The following is a 15,626-nucleotide window of genomic DNA, read 5'->3' as shown; positions in this document are numbered from 1 at the left end:
AATCAACCCAGTTATGTTAGGAGTTTAAGGAAATCTGCTGATATGTGGTACAATCAGCCTAATGAAAACTATATAAAACTTTTATAAATACTTAATCAAATCAACTCTAAAATAAAATCTCACCCAAAGTAGTCCAACTTCTTCCACTACATACATTGCTGTTTTTCCTCTTACGTTAACATAAACAGTTGTGCAAAGGCTGGTTTTGTGTGCTTTTATCCTATTACAGTCCTACCAATCTTTTCCTCTTCTTGGTCTCCAAACTGCAAGAGAACTACAAGAGAACTGATTGCAACCCAAACAGTAACATGTGGGGCTATTCTTCTTACATGTTCCCTTTGGTGGATTATCATCACTCATTGATGCATGAATTAAATTTTAAATTATTTTGAGGGAAGAGAGAAAATGTTGGCCCTGTGAAAATTCATTTTGTATCCAATTGCTCAAATGACTGTAAAGTTTCACACTGATCTTTCATTGGTTTGGGGCAGGATTTAAGAAAAACATAATTCTGTGTTTCACCAATTCTAAGATACACATTTTTTCAAATTTTAATGTCTCAAATCAGAATTCAGTTTACAATCAATGGCATATCAGAGGTTTAACTGGCAGTGTTTTGTCTTTACTGGGTACATAAAAAAAGAATGTCTCTTATAAACAATGCTATTGGTTTTAAGATGAAATACCGTAGGCATGTTTAAAGTACCTATGAATTCAAGTAAAATATGCTGTTGGATATCTTCCTGCTGTCCTTCCAGTTCTACTTTCCCCTTCTCCACCTTGCTTGGGGCCCTGGGAAGCTGTACATGGCATCAACCAGGCTCCCTTGCCCTATGGCTTTTGGTTGGATTTGGTTAGTGAGAGGCACTGGCAGGCAAGCTGGAGGGCAGGAGGAGAGTGAAGAGGGATATATATTCCCATTCGTCCCGCTGCAAGGTCACTATGGGTAGGCTGGGTCCCTCCACTGAAGGCCAAGGCTGCCGTCAGTCCATCCATCCCTCTCCAAGTTGTTCTTTTTGTCCTTGATCCTTGAGATCTAGGGTTAGTGTCACCATCCAGGTGTTACTAGCCCTGGGCACTGCACCATTTCTTGTTGCTTTTCTAGATGATGCCCACACATTTATAAATAAGTCCTTTATTAATCTCTCCTCAAATTTCCAATCTCAGTATGCCATCTGTTTCTGCCAGGACCCTAACTGATACACACATTCTTTAGCCCTTGCCTCTCCTGGACTAGAAGCATCTTCATCAGCTGAGAGCTCTTCTAGAACTGTAGACACTTGGACAGTCCCAGACCTACTGAAACAGAATCTTCATTTTAACAGGATCCTCAGATGACTTGTGTGTACATTAAAGTTTGAAAATCACTCATTTAACATATCAGTAGATATAGTCAAATCTAACATCAAAATGTTAATGGCTTATTAAGAAACGATTATCTGGTCCTTACTGTCTGTTGAGGGATGCTTCCCCAACTCTTCCTCCATTATTTGAACCAAAAAGAAAATACAAAGTCTGAAATGAAAACGTCCTTATTTGGCAAACCTAAAGGAGCTTATGTAAAAAGTTGTTGATTCTCATCTCAAAATAATTTCATTTTAAATTCAGTAGAGCTTTTGGAAGGAAAAGGAGAGGGAAACAGTACTTACAGATACGGTAATGAACAACAACTAGGTCCATGTATGCCAAACACCATTAAAATAAGAAAAGAGTAGAGTTAACTGGACGAAAACGTTTGCCATATTGCATATAAGTATTGGGAATTGGAGCCTCATTTGTCAGCACTAAGCCATTCATATTGATTTTTCTACTGCAAACTGGAAGTTTGGGATGCAGAATGAAGAAATAATTGTCAACGAGATCTCTGGATGAAAAAAAGAACACTTAGTCAAATTAAGAAAGCAATCCTCAATCATGTTTGACACTTGTCTGGATGTAGAAAGCAAGGCAGAATCCGCAGGAGGTTTTAGAACCCTCAAATTGTTGGTCTGTTTAAAATGCTTCACACGTTATTCAAGGAAAAATCAGACATGCCATGTATGCAGATAGCTTTTAAGGCATCCTTCTAGGTTAAAGAAATTTATGGGAATGCAGCTGAACTTATTCATCCTCCTTACCATATAAGATTACCGCACTTTGTACCAGGTGTTTTTGAAAATAGTCTGAAAGTTCCTTATATTAAGAAGAAATGTTTGATTTATAACTTGGGTTTAAACCTATGAGGCATTCCATTCTGAGTCATCTCATGTGCCCGAAGCAATAATAACCCCACGGTGTCAGTGAACTGGAAGCCCTGCCTGGATGGACATTCTACAGAGTCTGTGTCAGCCCTTTTCCTCCCTGCTCGAAACTGCTGGGAAATGTAGTCTCTGGGGCTCCGGGAAGGGGCTTGGCTGAAGGTGAACCACCTTATTTTTCACATGTCAATCTGGAACAACCCTTCCCCTGCCCCCCCTTGCCCCCCCCTCCCCTGCAGCAATTCCCGCCTTCACCTCCTGTATCTTCTGTCCAGGTGGTAGGATGCAAGGAAACAAGGTTAGGCCTTCAATCCCTAGATGTCAGGCCAACAGTCATGTGGTGAGAGGCACCTGGTTAGAGCTGAAGAAGTACAGGTGAAGCAGGTAGCTCTGGGTTCAAATCATGGCTCCATTACATTTGCTGTTTGACCCAAGCCATGTTCAGTAACAACCCTGTCATCTGCTTGATTCCCAGAGTTTTTCTAACACAGAGCCTTCTCTTGCAATTGAGTATCTTCCCATCTTACTGCTGATACCTTGATCCTCCAGAAATCACCTGGAAGGGCTCTTTCCCCAGGCTTGGTCAAGAAAGCTTCCTTAGTCCTTTCTACCCCATAGTTCTAGGTAGCAAAGCAGCATAGCATGGTGACAAAGAACACACTCTGGGCCCAGCCTGCCGGGAGTCAAATCCTGGCTTTGCCATTTAGTAACTGGGGAAAGTGACTTACATGCTCTGTGCCTCAGTTTCCCCTATGAAGACATAATTATTACTATTTTAGGGGCTTGTTGTGAGGATTCAATGATTAATATATATAAAGCACTTAGAATAGCGCTTGTTAAATAAAAGAAGGTTTTTATAATGTTTGATTATTAAGGTCATTAAAAATAGATTCCCCAGTAAACATCTTGACTTATGGTAAAATTTAGCTTTGCTGGTTATTTCTGTACTGAAATCCTCACTTTTGAAAAGCTTTATTAATATTTTTACTAGATAAAATTGTAAAAAGTTTATATTGTAAAATTGAAAAATTTTTACAATAAAAATTTTTGTACAAATTTGGAAAATACAGCACTGTTAACATTTTAGTATATTTGATTTCATATCTTCTCTGAACATGATTTTGATTCAAATTGAAATCATAAAAATAAATTTACATATACCCTTTTAAAATAAACATAATATCACAAATATATCCCCATGTCAGCAAATATTCTTTGAAAATGTGGTTTTTAATGGCTATACAGCATCACATTATACTGATACCACACTGTACATTATGTGGATATCACAATTATACCATCCCCTGTTTTCTGTTTTTATCCTGCTTTTAGTCCATTTCTAATTACTCTTCATAAATAACAATGCTTTGATGAATGTTCTTCTACATAAATTTTTATGCACTAAGTTCTGCTTTTAGCCAAGGTGAAGTAACAGAGCTCAGATTTATACTCCCGCATCAAAAGACCAAAACAATATGAAAAACTATGAAACAATGTTTCAGACATTGAACAACAAGCAACTTAGGACAGTGATTCCTGGTAGAGGAGAAACACATGAGACAAGTCCTTCAATTGCTCCAGTTTATTAATCGAAGGTCAGCGATTATCCTGGGTAGTAGAGATGGGGTTGGGAGTTCAAGTCTAGGTGGAGGAATGTCAAAGAGAAGAGAGCTGCATCTACAAGCTGGCCATTAGACTGGCTATTAGAAAGAGTGTTGCAGCGATCCACACAGGAATCCCACCTCCACCCAGCACATGTGTGTGAGAATACTCTCTGAGGCCAAGGAAAGGACCACATCAGAGGAGCTGTTGGACTAACCCATGCAGCTCACACAGGACCAGGAAAATCTACATTCCCACCAACCCTATGGAGAAACCTCATAATACCTAGGCTATCAGGAAGAGTACTTAGAAGGGAATCACCTCAGTTGTGTGGCACAATTAGCTGTGGACTAAAGCGTGCTCTGCTTCCACCTAATAAAGCCTAAAAGCAAAGATCAGAAAGGACAAACTTTCCAAGGAACTTAACTGCATCACCTGCTAGTATTTTCTCATAAGTGAAATCAGGAAAAAAGTCCCAGAGCACGTTATCACCAAAGTGCCACTCGACACCTAGGGAGAAATGTTTGGAGGAAGACAAGCCTGCACTGCCGTGGAGGAGGGAGAATATCCCGGTCCAGCAGTGTTGGTTCATTCATTAATTCATTCACTCATTCAAGTATACGATGAGCACCTATCATGTGCCATGAGCCTTCATACATTTTAGCACCGAACAGTAGAGTCACTCCATTTACAGAGCTGGTGCTCAGCCACTATTTGGGGAACCAGGACATGGCCAGTTGCTTTGTACCCACTGGCCAGCCTCTCTGGAATATGCCTGTATGATGAAAGGAGAGAAAAACATTCAATGGACACATCAAACCTTGTTTCCTAAGATATAAGATCAAACTGTGCTTCCTCTGAAAGTTTGATTTGATTTGTGCTAAAACAACGAAAGGATCTGCTGGTTGAGACCACCCATTATGAAATTTGCTGGTGCTCTGTGTCCAAGGCAGGAGAGTTCTGCTTTTCTCCTGTTCTTGGATCACACACTCAATGAATGGACTCTCTGTGGTGTGTTGAATTTCTCCCATCTTCTTCATTCCAAAATTGTCTATTTAGATGGTTTCAATTTGAGACAATTTTCAAGCAATGATTGCATCAAACTAGAGTCTAATTGGGGGAAAGTAATTTCTGGCAAAATCCCAAGCCAGGAGATTTTCTATCTGAGAAAATTATATACTGAAGCTGCCAACTCAGAATGGAAAGCTTAGCAGCATTAAACACAACTCTCCCGTTGTCCATTTCCATACCTGTATTTGGTGAAGAGCCATACAGGACAAGGCAGAAGTTACTAGGATTTTTTTTGTAATTTATTTATCTATTTCTTTATTTATTTTTGGCTGCGTTGGGTCTTTGTTGCTGCGTGTGGGCTTTCTCTAGTTGTGGCGAGCGGGGGCTACTCTTCATTGCGGTGCGCCAGCTTCTTACTGTGATGGCTTCTCTTGTTGCGGAGCACAGGCTCTAGGCGCGCGGGCTTCAGTAGTTGTGGAACGCGGGCTCAGTAGTTGTGGCACATGGGCTCAGTAGTTGTGGCTCGTGGGCTCTAGAGCACAGGCTCGGTAGTTGCTGTGCATGGGCTTAGTTGCTCCGCGGCATGTGGGATCTTCCTAGACCAGGGCTCAAACCCGTGTCCCCTGCATTGGCAGGTGGATTCTTAAACACTGCGCCACCAGGGAAGCCCTGAAGTTACTAGGATTTATTCTGCAGTTTTCTCAAGACCAAAGAATGAGATACTTGTACCACTTGAAGGAAACTTAGTGATAATGTCTAGTCCATTCTCCCACCTCAGGAACTCAGCCCAGGCCAGGCTTTTGTTCCAACTGCTCCCACACTGGAATGCCATTCTCACACCTCTAAATTGATCCAAAACTTGTTGAAACTTACCTTATCCAAAAGCTTTTTTCTGTCTGCTCCAGCCCACATGTATCCACCTCTCTAAATGCCTGCAGACCTTAGGACCATTTAAGCGTTTAGTGAGATGTGGTTACCAAAAGAGCATTCATTGTTTTCGGACTGTCGTGATGGAGAGTGCCACATCATCCGTCACAACATGGATCCAGCTCAGGGGCTACCTCCTCTCTGAGTGGCTGTTCCCCAGGGGGCTCTCACAGCACCCTGGGCTTTCTTCCTTCTCATACCCACTACACTGTGTTATGGTCTTTTCAATGCTTGTCTCTCTCAACCACTGAACAACAATTCCTTGAGGCCTGAGATCATGACTAGGATGTATTAACATTCCCAGAACATAGTACAAAATAAAAGCTCAATGGATACTTACGGAAAGAGTATAAGTGAGAGAATGAATAAACGGATGCATAAATGAATGAATTCTAGAAGCTCAGTTACTCCTTGTTGATCAATTCATTGATTCTAGTGCAAGAGAGCAGAAGGATAGTTTTCCTCTGTGCTTAATGAAAGTTGAGGATAATAGGTAACTCAGATCATTCTTCGTAAGCATGAGTTGTAATAAAGGAAAGAAGTGAGAAACAAAAGCAAGCACAGTCACGTTAAGCCCTGTTGACATCCAAAACATATAAGATCCATTATGCAAAACCAGTCTCCATCTTTTGTACAATTGAATACCATCTTTTTTTCTACTCTCATCCCCCAGGAAACTCACCTCCCCCACTTTAGAGGGAAATCCAGCCTGTCACTCTCATTTCGTCTGGTAGGATTAGGCTAGAAATGTATTTTGGCAGAGACTGATAGCTCCACCTACACTCATTATCATGTCCAGCTAAAGGTAACACCTCGCTTCCTACCACCTAGGTGTGGTCAAATAACTCGGTTCTGGCCAATGAGGTATGAGCAGAAGTGAGGCATACAGCTTCTGGAAAATTTCCACAAAAGAAGGAAGCATGTTCTCCCCTCCTTTCTATCCATTTCTCAGAGCCTGTAACATAGAGGAGGGCAGAGCAGCAGTATGGAAGGAGACTGCATCCCTGATATTAGGATACATACCAGCCCCTTCCATGAAAGGAGATAATTTTGTTATTTTATGATGTCAGGGTTTTTGTAACCATGGTCTAGCCTATATCTTAACTACTACTTGTTCTTTAGGCAACAAAAAGCCAGCTCCTACCTCTCTATGAGATAACAGCTCTAAGAGGGTAATGGAGAAAAGGTGTTGGATGACAATCCTAGAAAATACTTATCATAGTCCTCCTTTTAGAAATGAGGACACTGAAGTTCAGAGAAGTCAACTAATTTCACAAGGTCACATGGCAAAGTACATAGTGGTACCCAGGTCTGTTTGACTCCCAAGCCTGTACTCTTTCCACTTAACGATAACAGGACCAGTGATAGTAACAGTAATAGTAATAGCTAACATCTATTAAATGCTTATTACATGTCAAAATCTGTGTTGAGCATTATGTGTGAATTATCTCGTTTAATTCTCAAAACAACCCTTTGAAATAGGAGCTACACTATACCACTGATTTTACAGTTGAGGAAAGGGGACCTAGAGTATAATTAAATAACTTTCCTCAAGTCAGGAAGCTAGTAAGAGGCAGTTTAAAGTGTCACAGTTTAAACTGTCACCTGACTGACTTGAGCTACAGGCCCCACCCTCTACCTGACTATGAGCACATGTTTAGATTAAATTATTAGTTAGAAAAGGAATGTACAGTACCCAGCCTTTGCCTTAGGCTATAGAGTAAATCATCCTTCTGAATTCAAGGGTCTAATCACCATTTGGTGACTCACATGGGGCCAGTTTGACACCAGTGTAGAGCTGGTGAGAATTAAAAGGAAAAATTAATTTTTTTCCTGAGTTATTTAATGCACAAGAACTGCAGTAAGACTCATTTGCCTACCTGCCACTGCCAGTGTATACCTTCCTCTTACTTGCTGATAATGTGCAGACCCAGATCAATGAGTCATTGTATAGAAGTTGCAAGAAATTCATTATACACGTTTGAACTAAGTTTAATTCTTCTAACATCCTATGAAGAAGCTAGGGATATTATGAAGGATGGCTGACAAAACATAGACATGAATAAGCCTCCATGGGCCCTTGACTGAGGCTTGAATGGTGATCAGTACTTTTTAGGTGGCCATTGTGGACTTACCCCTTATATTGAAAATAAAACTCTTCATGCTGTTCTCAAACATAGAGTTTTGTTTTTGCTTTTATTTTAAATCATATATTCTATGAACAGAAGCTTAGGTGTTCCCATCAATAACTCCACCTGGTATTTGCTTCGAAAATCAGTTGAAAATGAGAAAGAGGGAAAGAAATGCATGAAAATAAAAAGCATTTTCAAAACTGATCTGCATAACTCTAATAACAAAACCTGAAAAAGGTATTATTAGACAAGAAAATGGTAGGCCAATATCTCTTGTGATCATAGATGTTGTGATAAACAGATCTCAGGGAGCTCTGCCTCCTAGTTAGCGTTCATGCCCTTCTATAATCCCCTCCAGTTTGAGTGCAGGTGGAAACTGTGACTTTCTTCTAACCAACAGACTATGGCAGAAGCAATGAGATGTCACTGCCATGATTACATGGCATTTATATAATATGTCTTGCTAGTTGGGTGGCCCACATGGCAGCGAAGTGAGGGTTCTCTCAAAAAATTGAAAGGAGCCTTCAGATAATAGCCAACGAGGAACTGGGGCCCTCAACTGTACAACTGCAAGGAAATGAATTCTGCCAACAACCTGAAAGAGCTTGGCAGTAGATCCTTCCCTAGTTGAGCCTTCAGATGAGAATAGAGCATGGCCAACACCTTGATTGCAGCCTCTGAGACCTTAGGCTGCGGACCCAGTTAAACTGAACCCAGCTGATCCACAGAAACTGTGAGATAATATGTGTTGTTTTAAACTTTTGGTAACTTGTTATGCAGCAATAAATAATACACATGCAAAAATTGTCAACGAAATATTAGCAAATTAAACTCATCAATGCGTTTCAAAATTGCAAAGTTGGTTCAACAGTTGAAAATCAATAAAAAAAAATTGTCACATTGGCAAAGGAGGTAGAGTCATATAGTCATCTCAATAGGTACACAAAGAGCACTTGACAAAATTAAACTCCTCCACCACAAACGTTCTTAAGTGAACTAGGGAAAAAAAGAAAACTTCTTCAATTTGATAAAGGGCAAACCTACAGCTAACATCATATTAAATGGTGTAAAACTGAATGCTTTCCCCAAAGATTTAGAACAAGACAAGGATGTCTACTCTGACCTTTTCTGTTCAGCAATGTACTGGAGTTTCTGTCCAATGCAATAAAGAAAAACAAAAGAATAAAAGTCCTAAAGATTAGAAAGAAGTGAAATTGTCTTTATGCAGAGACAACATGATTGCTTACATAGAAAATTATAAGGAATTAGTTTCTTATTGCTGCTGTAACAATTACCACAAACTTTGTGGCCTTAAACAACACAAATTTATTATCCTTACAGTTCTATAGGTTAGATGTCTGATGAGTCTCACAGGGCTAAAATCATGAGTGTTGGCAAGTCTGTTTCTTTGTGGAGGCTCTAGGGGAGAATCTGCTTCCTTGACCCTCTACCTTCTAGAGACCACCCACATTCCTTGGCTTGTCACCCCCTTCCTCCATCTTCAAAGACAGTAACATTGCATCCTCTGACCATTCTTCACATACAAATATTTTTTCTCAGTGGGTGTTTTACCTTTCAGTTTTCTTAGTGGTATCTTTTGAAGACTAGAAATTTTAAATTTTGGTTAGGTCAATTTAACATGTTTTTCTTTTATGGTTAGCTCTTTCCTATGCCCTATTAAGAATCTTTGGCTCACCCTAAGTTGCATAGCTTCTAGAGGTTTATAGTTTTAGCTTTTATGTTTAGGTCTAAGATCATTTTCGGATTCATTTCAAATTAAAATTTTTGTATAGTGTATGAAAGGGGTCAAGTTGGTTACCCAATTGATCCAGATCATTTGTGGAAAAGGTTATCCTTTTTCCATGGAATTACCTTAGTATCTGTCTTGTAAATCAATTGATTGTATATGTGTAGGTCTATTTGCAGATTCTATTCTATTCCTCATCTATTTGTCTATCCTTTAACCAATATCACAGTGTCTCAATTACTGAAGTTTTATAGTAAGTCTTGAAATTAGATAGTGTGGCTCTTCCAACTATGTTCTTCTTTCTCAAAATTGTTTTGGATGTTCCAGATGCTTTGCATTTCCTAATACATTTTAGCATCACCTTGATAATTTCTACACACACACAAAAAAGCCTGTTGGGATTTCAACTGGAATTGTATTGCGTTTATAGGTTAATTTGGAGTAATTGACATGTTAGTAATATGTAGTCTTCTAATCCATAAACACTGCATAGCTCTAATTTATTTAGGCCTTAATTTTTTTTAGGAAACAATACATAGTTTTCAATGTAGACATTTTGTAACTTTTTGTTAGATTTATTTGATGCTATTATAAATGGAAGATTTTAAGTGTAATTTCACAACTGTTTGTCCAGGGGCAAGCAAAAAAAAAAAATTTAAGACCAAAAAGCTTAGATGCAGATTGTGTTTACAATATCCTTTAACAAATGAATTAAAGTCATATTTGATCTCACATCTGTCAATAAAAGTTGGTCGAGTACCAACTATTTGCAAAACTCTAGTTACCCCAAGAATACAAAGTTGATCCCATACAAATCCTCTAGGGGATTTTCTGGAGACATTATATCAGTGCTTATCAGAACCATCCACTTCTTCCAGTGAGTTTTTAACTCAGTGGTTCCCAATCACGGTTACACATCAGAAGGACCTGGGGTGTTTTAAGGAAACACAGATACCCAGAACCCACCCAAAACTACTCGTAAGCAGAAATTCAAAACTTCTCTCTAGAGAAGTCATTCCAAAGTATTATTGTCCTTGATACGTTCATTTTGGCCACAGTGCTGTTATTCTTCCTTCTTAAAAAAACCCACCCAGGCCCCTTTTTACTGTATTACTTTCCTTCTTACACACCTAGAGCTTTATACATAGCATGCATTATACATAACCTCAAAGAATGGGTGGGTGATCGCTTGCTAACAAAAACAAAAGGAAGAGGGAAATCTGCTAAAGCAGCTTTCCAAGCCATCCCCTGGGAATGTGTTCATTGGACTGAGGACATTTCAGCGAGGTGAGCTAGGGGACACCAAACGTTCCAAACAAGCCTGGCTACATAATTTGCCCAGCCAAGTGCAAAATGAAAATGTAGGTATCGTGTTCAAAAATTATTAAGAATTTCCAGACAGTGATAGGAGAGCATTTATCCAAGCATGGAGCCCTTCTAAGCACTGGGCCCTGTGCAACCGCATAGCTTACTTGTCCATGAAGCCAGCCCTGGTTCCAAGGACCAGAGCACTCCGTTTACACTCAGCAGTTCTGCACACTTGCTGGTAATCAGGAAGGCAAAGTAAAGCAATTGATTGCATTTCCATCCCAAAGGCCGTGTTAAAAAAAAAAAAAAGGAAAAAAAACCTCTTTAGTTCTTAATTTTTGATTTATTCCCTCATTTGGTTCCTGGAAAACTCATTTGAGACAGAACTGTCCTATCTTCCTGTTCTTGTTTTGGATAGCATATGTATTTTTAATGTTGTAAGTTTTCTTTTCTTTTTTGACCAATTTCCATAAAATGTAAAAATCTGAGTTGAGGACTCAGATCTGAGTTCAACTCCATTTTTATCTAAGAGCCAGTCGCTAAATGCCATTCCTGCAGCTTTCAGCTCTTATCTTAAAGAGAAGCAGTATCTACTGAGCACCCTCTAATTTATATTGATTTTTTTCCCTCACAGTAAAACTATAAAGGAGGAAATATTTTCTCTACTTTTCAAAGGACAAACCTAAGTCTCAGAGAGGTTAAATAACTTGTCCAAGAGGGTACAGAGAAGTAATTAAGATCATGGACTCAAATCTCATGTTTCAGTTATATGTATGAGACTTGGGAAAAATTACTAAACTCTTATGAATTAGATTTTCTGTAATTATATGATGGAAAGAGTAATATAAACCTCATAGGATTGTCATGTGGACTGAGATAATGTAAGCAAAGTGCTTAGTACAAGGTAAACACTCAATAAACAGTGGTGCTTATTATTCAAGTCACATCTAGTAAGTAGCAGTGCTCGAATTTTTCCTCCTTCTCCGAAGAGAGCATTGGTAAATTTCCACACTCTTGTTTTAGATAATCCCTGGATTAAAGAAAAAGGAATAAGCATCAATTACCTTAAAGTTGAGCTTGAGTCTAGGACAAGAAACTATTACATGTAAATATTGGAGAAGATACTCACAAAATACAGTGCTGACTAGCATTTTGAAAATATCATACCTAAGTGTTCAAGGCCTTGACATTCTTCCCTATTCCTGATTATTAGGCTTAAAACACCAGAAGAATCTTTAACTCATAGAAGATTATGAACAGTTGTCTTATAGATGCACTTAAATGAATTGACAGCCTTTCCAATACTTTCTATCTGTCCCAGACACAATGGTGGACACTTGGCCTATGTCACTGCCTATTGTAATATGGTTTTTGATTAGAAAAGGCAAGGGAGAAGAGAATTGGACCAGAGTATTTTCCAGGTTCTCCCAGCTCAAAAAAATCTGTGATTTTTTACTGAAAACCTGTAGAGAGAAAGGGCAAATATGTCATTTTAAAGCTTACTGGGGTTTTTTTAATTATATAAAAAAACTTATTGTAAAAGATTTGGATAATACAGAAAAGTAGAGAAATTTCAAAGAAAAAAAATCAGCCGTTTCTACCCTCAAAGCCAATCATATTCTGATGCTTTTTCTTCAGGGGCTTTGTTACCAAGTCTCTGCCTGTTTCCTTCTGTCCCTTCCTTCCTCCTTCCTTTGTTACACACCTAGTGCCTTCATGCCATCTTTCACTGTTGCCCCCATCTACACACTCCTAGAGTACTATGGCTAAGCATTGAAACCTGACCTCCCAGAGGAGCCCCATCCACCAGACTTCTCATAATCCTCTCACTCTGTAAAAGGTTTGCAAGCCCTGGGCTCCCTTTCCTAGTTCTTCAGCCCTCTGCCCAAGCTAACCTGGTAATGCACCTGCTTTTGGTTGGTAACTGTACTCCACAGGGGCCTCACTATTTTCAGAAGAGAAATCAGGGGATAAGAATTTCAGGTAGCCCAATGAGAGATCCACTTAGTGGAGATAGGACCATCAAATGCACTAAACAAATGTATGCTCAGTACAACTGGAGGCAACATCATGGTATAGTAAAAAGAACGTGGACATGAACGTGGACAAACAGATCTACTTTTAAATCCAGCTGCTCACTAACAGGCAACTGACTTAACCCCTCTGAGCCTCAGTGAAGTGGTATGGCCAACATCATAAGCTTGCCATGGAGCTTTTAAAAATGACAGGTGTAAAATGCCTGGTCTACAAGAGTTCCTTTAAAAGATTAAGTTAGTAAAAAGTGCTGTGAATTTTCTTTAAATGGATCAGACATGATTCATGTCCTCATGGAGCTCATTATCTAAGAGAATAAATAAGACATACATAAAAATAACAGTAATACTGAATTTTTAAACTCTTATTAAGACCCAGGTCCATAAACGCATTTTATAGATGAGGAAACTGAGGCTCAGAGGAAGAGAATTGACTTGACCAAGGTTACACAAGTAGGAAATTACATAGCCAGAATTTGAACCCTAGTCTGCACCAATGCATACTGACTAATTCAACACAGGCACTTGCTTTTAAAGCTATTTATAAGACTAACCCTGGATGCCAGAAAACATCACCTTACTCAAGCAAAACTGTAGGTCCCATTTTGAAATTTTGTCTAAAAGTTAGACCATGACCCATCACAGAAAGGGGTTGGGAGTTGGGGTAGTAGATCTAGGGCCTCAGATTTAGATTTTTGACCCCCTTTTCAGATGAGACTATACATACAGTCACAGAGATACACTGTGACAACTTCAATCACATGATTTAAAACTAGTCCCTCTACTGGTTTGCAAGGTGGCTTACACAGTCTGTGCTGGCATTTTTCATAAATATTATATCAACATATCCATATCATAATTCTATTGTCTTGCATTATACAAATTAACATTGGTTCAATTTAAATATTTAAAACATACATTTTTGTAACTGTATTCTGTTTTATTTTTATTCTGAGAGCCTCAAAAATGGAAAAGGCTGTGCCTCTCTCAATCAATACTCTGAGTTTCATCAAGGTCCAAACAGGAAGGGAATCACACCATCACATAGGCAGGACCTTAATCCTTCCATACAGCCCACACGCTTCCTCAGTAACAGTGCACCCTAAGAAAGAGGGCCAAAGACTTCTAGGACGAGGGAATTTCCACTAGAACAGTGTTTCTACCATTACCATGTGGCCAAGCAGCAGGCTGAGTCATCAGGACCTCTAGGTCTCTATATAGACCCTCTGGGTCTCACCCAGGTAGGGTTGCCACACACACCAGGTAGCAGCATTATTATTCTCAACAGAAAACTTTTCTGGTAACGGCATGAAAACTCTGACCAGACTCACTTTGATCATGAGGATTTCCATGTTTCATTGGCTTAAAACTTTCTTTTTTAAAAAAGTTATGGGACTTCCAGTTTCTGGTTTGGCAAGAAAGGAGCTTGAAAATTGCAACTCTATCCTAATAACAAGAAAAAACTGAACAAATTGAAAAATCATCAATTCTAACAGAAGTTGGGTCACAGGGCAAACCAATGCCCCCCAAATGGGAGAGACAGACAGGCAGACACAGAGAATCACAACTCACCAGAGCAGGAACCTCTTTGGGAACAAGTGCTAGGGTAGAAAAACCTGAACTGTAATTGATGAATTGCTGAAAGCTAAGTGTAGACAAGTCTGAGAGTCAAAAACTCTAGGGGTACCCAGCCATCTGGTGTAGGGGTACCCAGCCATCTGCTGTGGGGCTACCTGAGTTTTACCTCTAGAAGCTCAACCCTCTTGCTTCCTGCAGGAGGAAAGGAAAGTAACCACTTTGAAATATGCAGAACACTGTGGTGTTCTTTTTTTTTTTTTTTCAGGTTTTGTTTGTTTTTTTTAATCGTAGTATAGTTGCTTTACAATGTTGTGTTAGTTTCTGCTGTAAAACAAAGTGAATCAGCTATATGTATACATATATCCCCTCCCTCTTGGACCTCCCTCCCACTCCCCTCCCCCATCCCATCCATCTAGGCCATCACAGAGCACTGAGCTGAGCTCCCTGTTCTATACTACAGGTTCCCACTAGCTATCTATTTTACACATGGTAGTGTATACATGTCATTCCTAATCTCCCAATTCGTCCCACCCTCCCCTTCCACCGCTGTGTCCACATGTCCGTTCTCTACAAAGTATTACTGCCCTACAAATAGGTTCATCTGTACCATTTTTCTAGGTTCCACATATATGCGTCAATATATAATATTTGTTTTTCTCTGACTTACTTCACTCCATATGACAGACTCTAGGTCCATCCACATCTCTACAAATGATCCAATTTCATTCCTTTTTATGGCTGAGTAATACTCCATTGTATATATGTACTACCTCTTCATCCATTCATCTGTTGATGGATATTTAGGTTGTTTCCATGTCCTGGCTATTGTAAATAGTGCTGCAATGAACATGGGGGTACATGTGTCTTTTTGACTTATGGTTTTCTCAGGGTATATGCACAGTAGTGGGATTGCTGGGTCATATGGTAGTTCTATTTTTAGTTTTTTAGGGAACCTCACTACTGTTCTCCATAGTGGTTGTATCAATTTACATTCCCACCAACAGTGCAAGAAGGTTCCCTTTTCTCCACACCCTCTCCAGCATTAATTTTT

This window comes from Kogia breviceps, chromosome 8 (assembly GCF_026419965.1).
Source record: "Kogia breviceps isolate mKogBre1 chromosome 8, mKogBre1 haplotype 1, whole genome shotgun sequence".
NCBI lineage: Eukaryota > Metazoa > Chordata > Mammalia > Artiodactyla > Physeteridae > Kogia > Kogia breviceps.
This window is presented reverse-complemented; position numbering follows the sequence as displayed.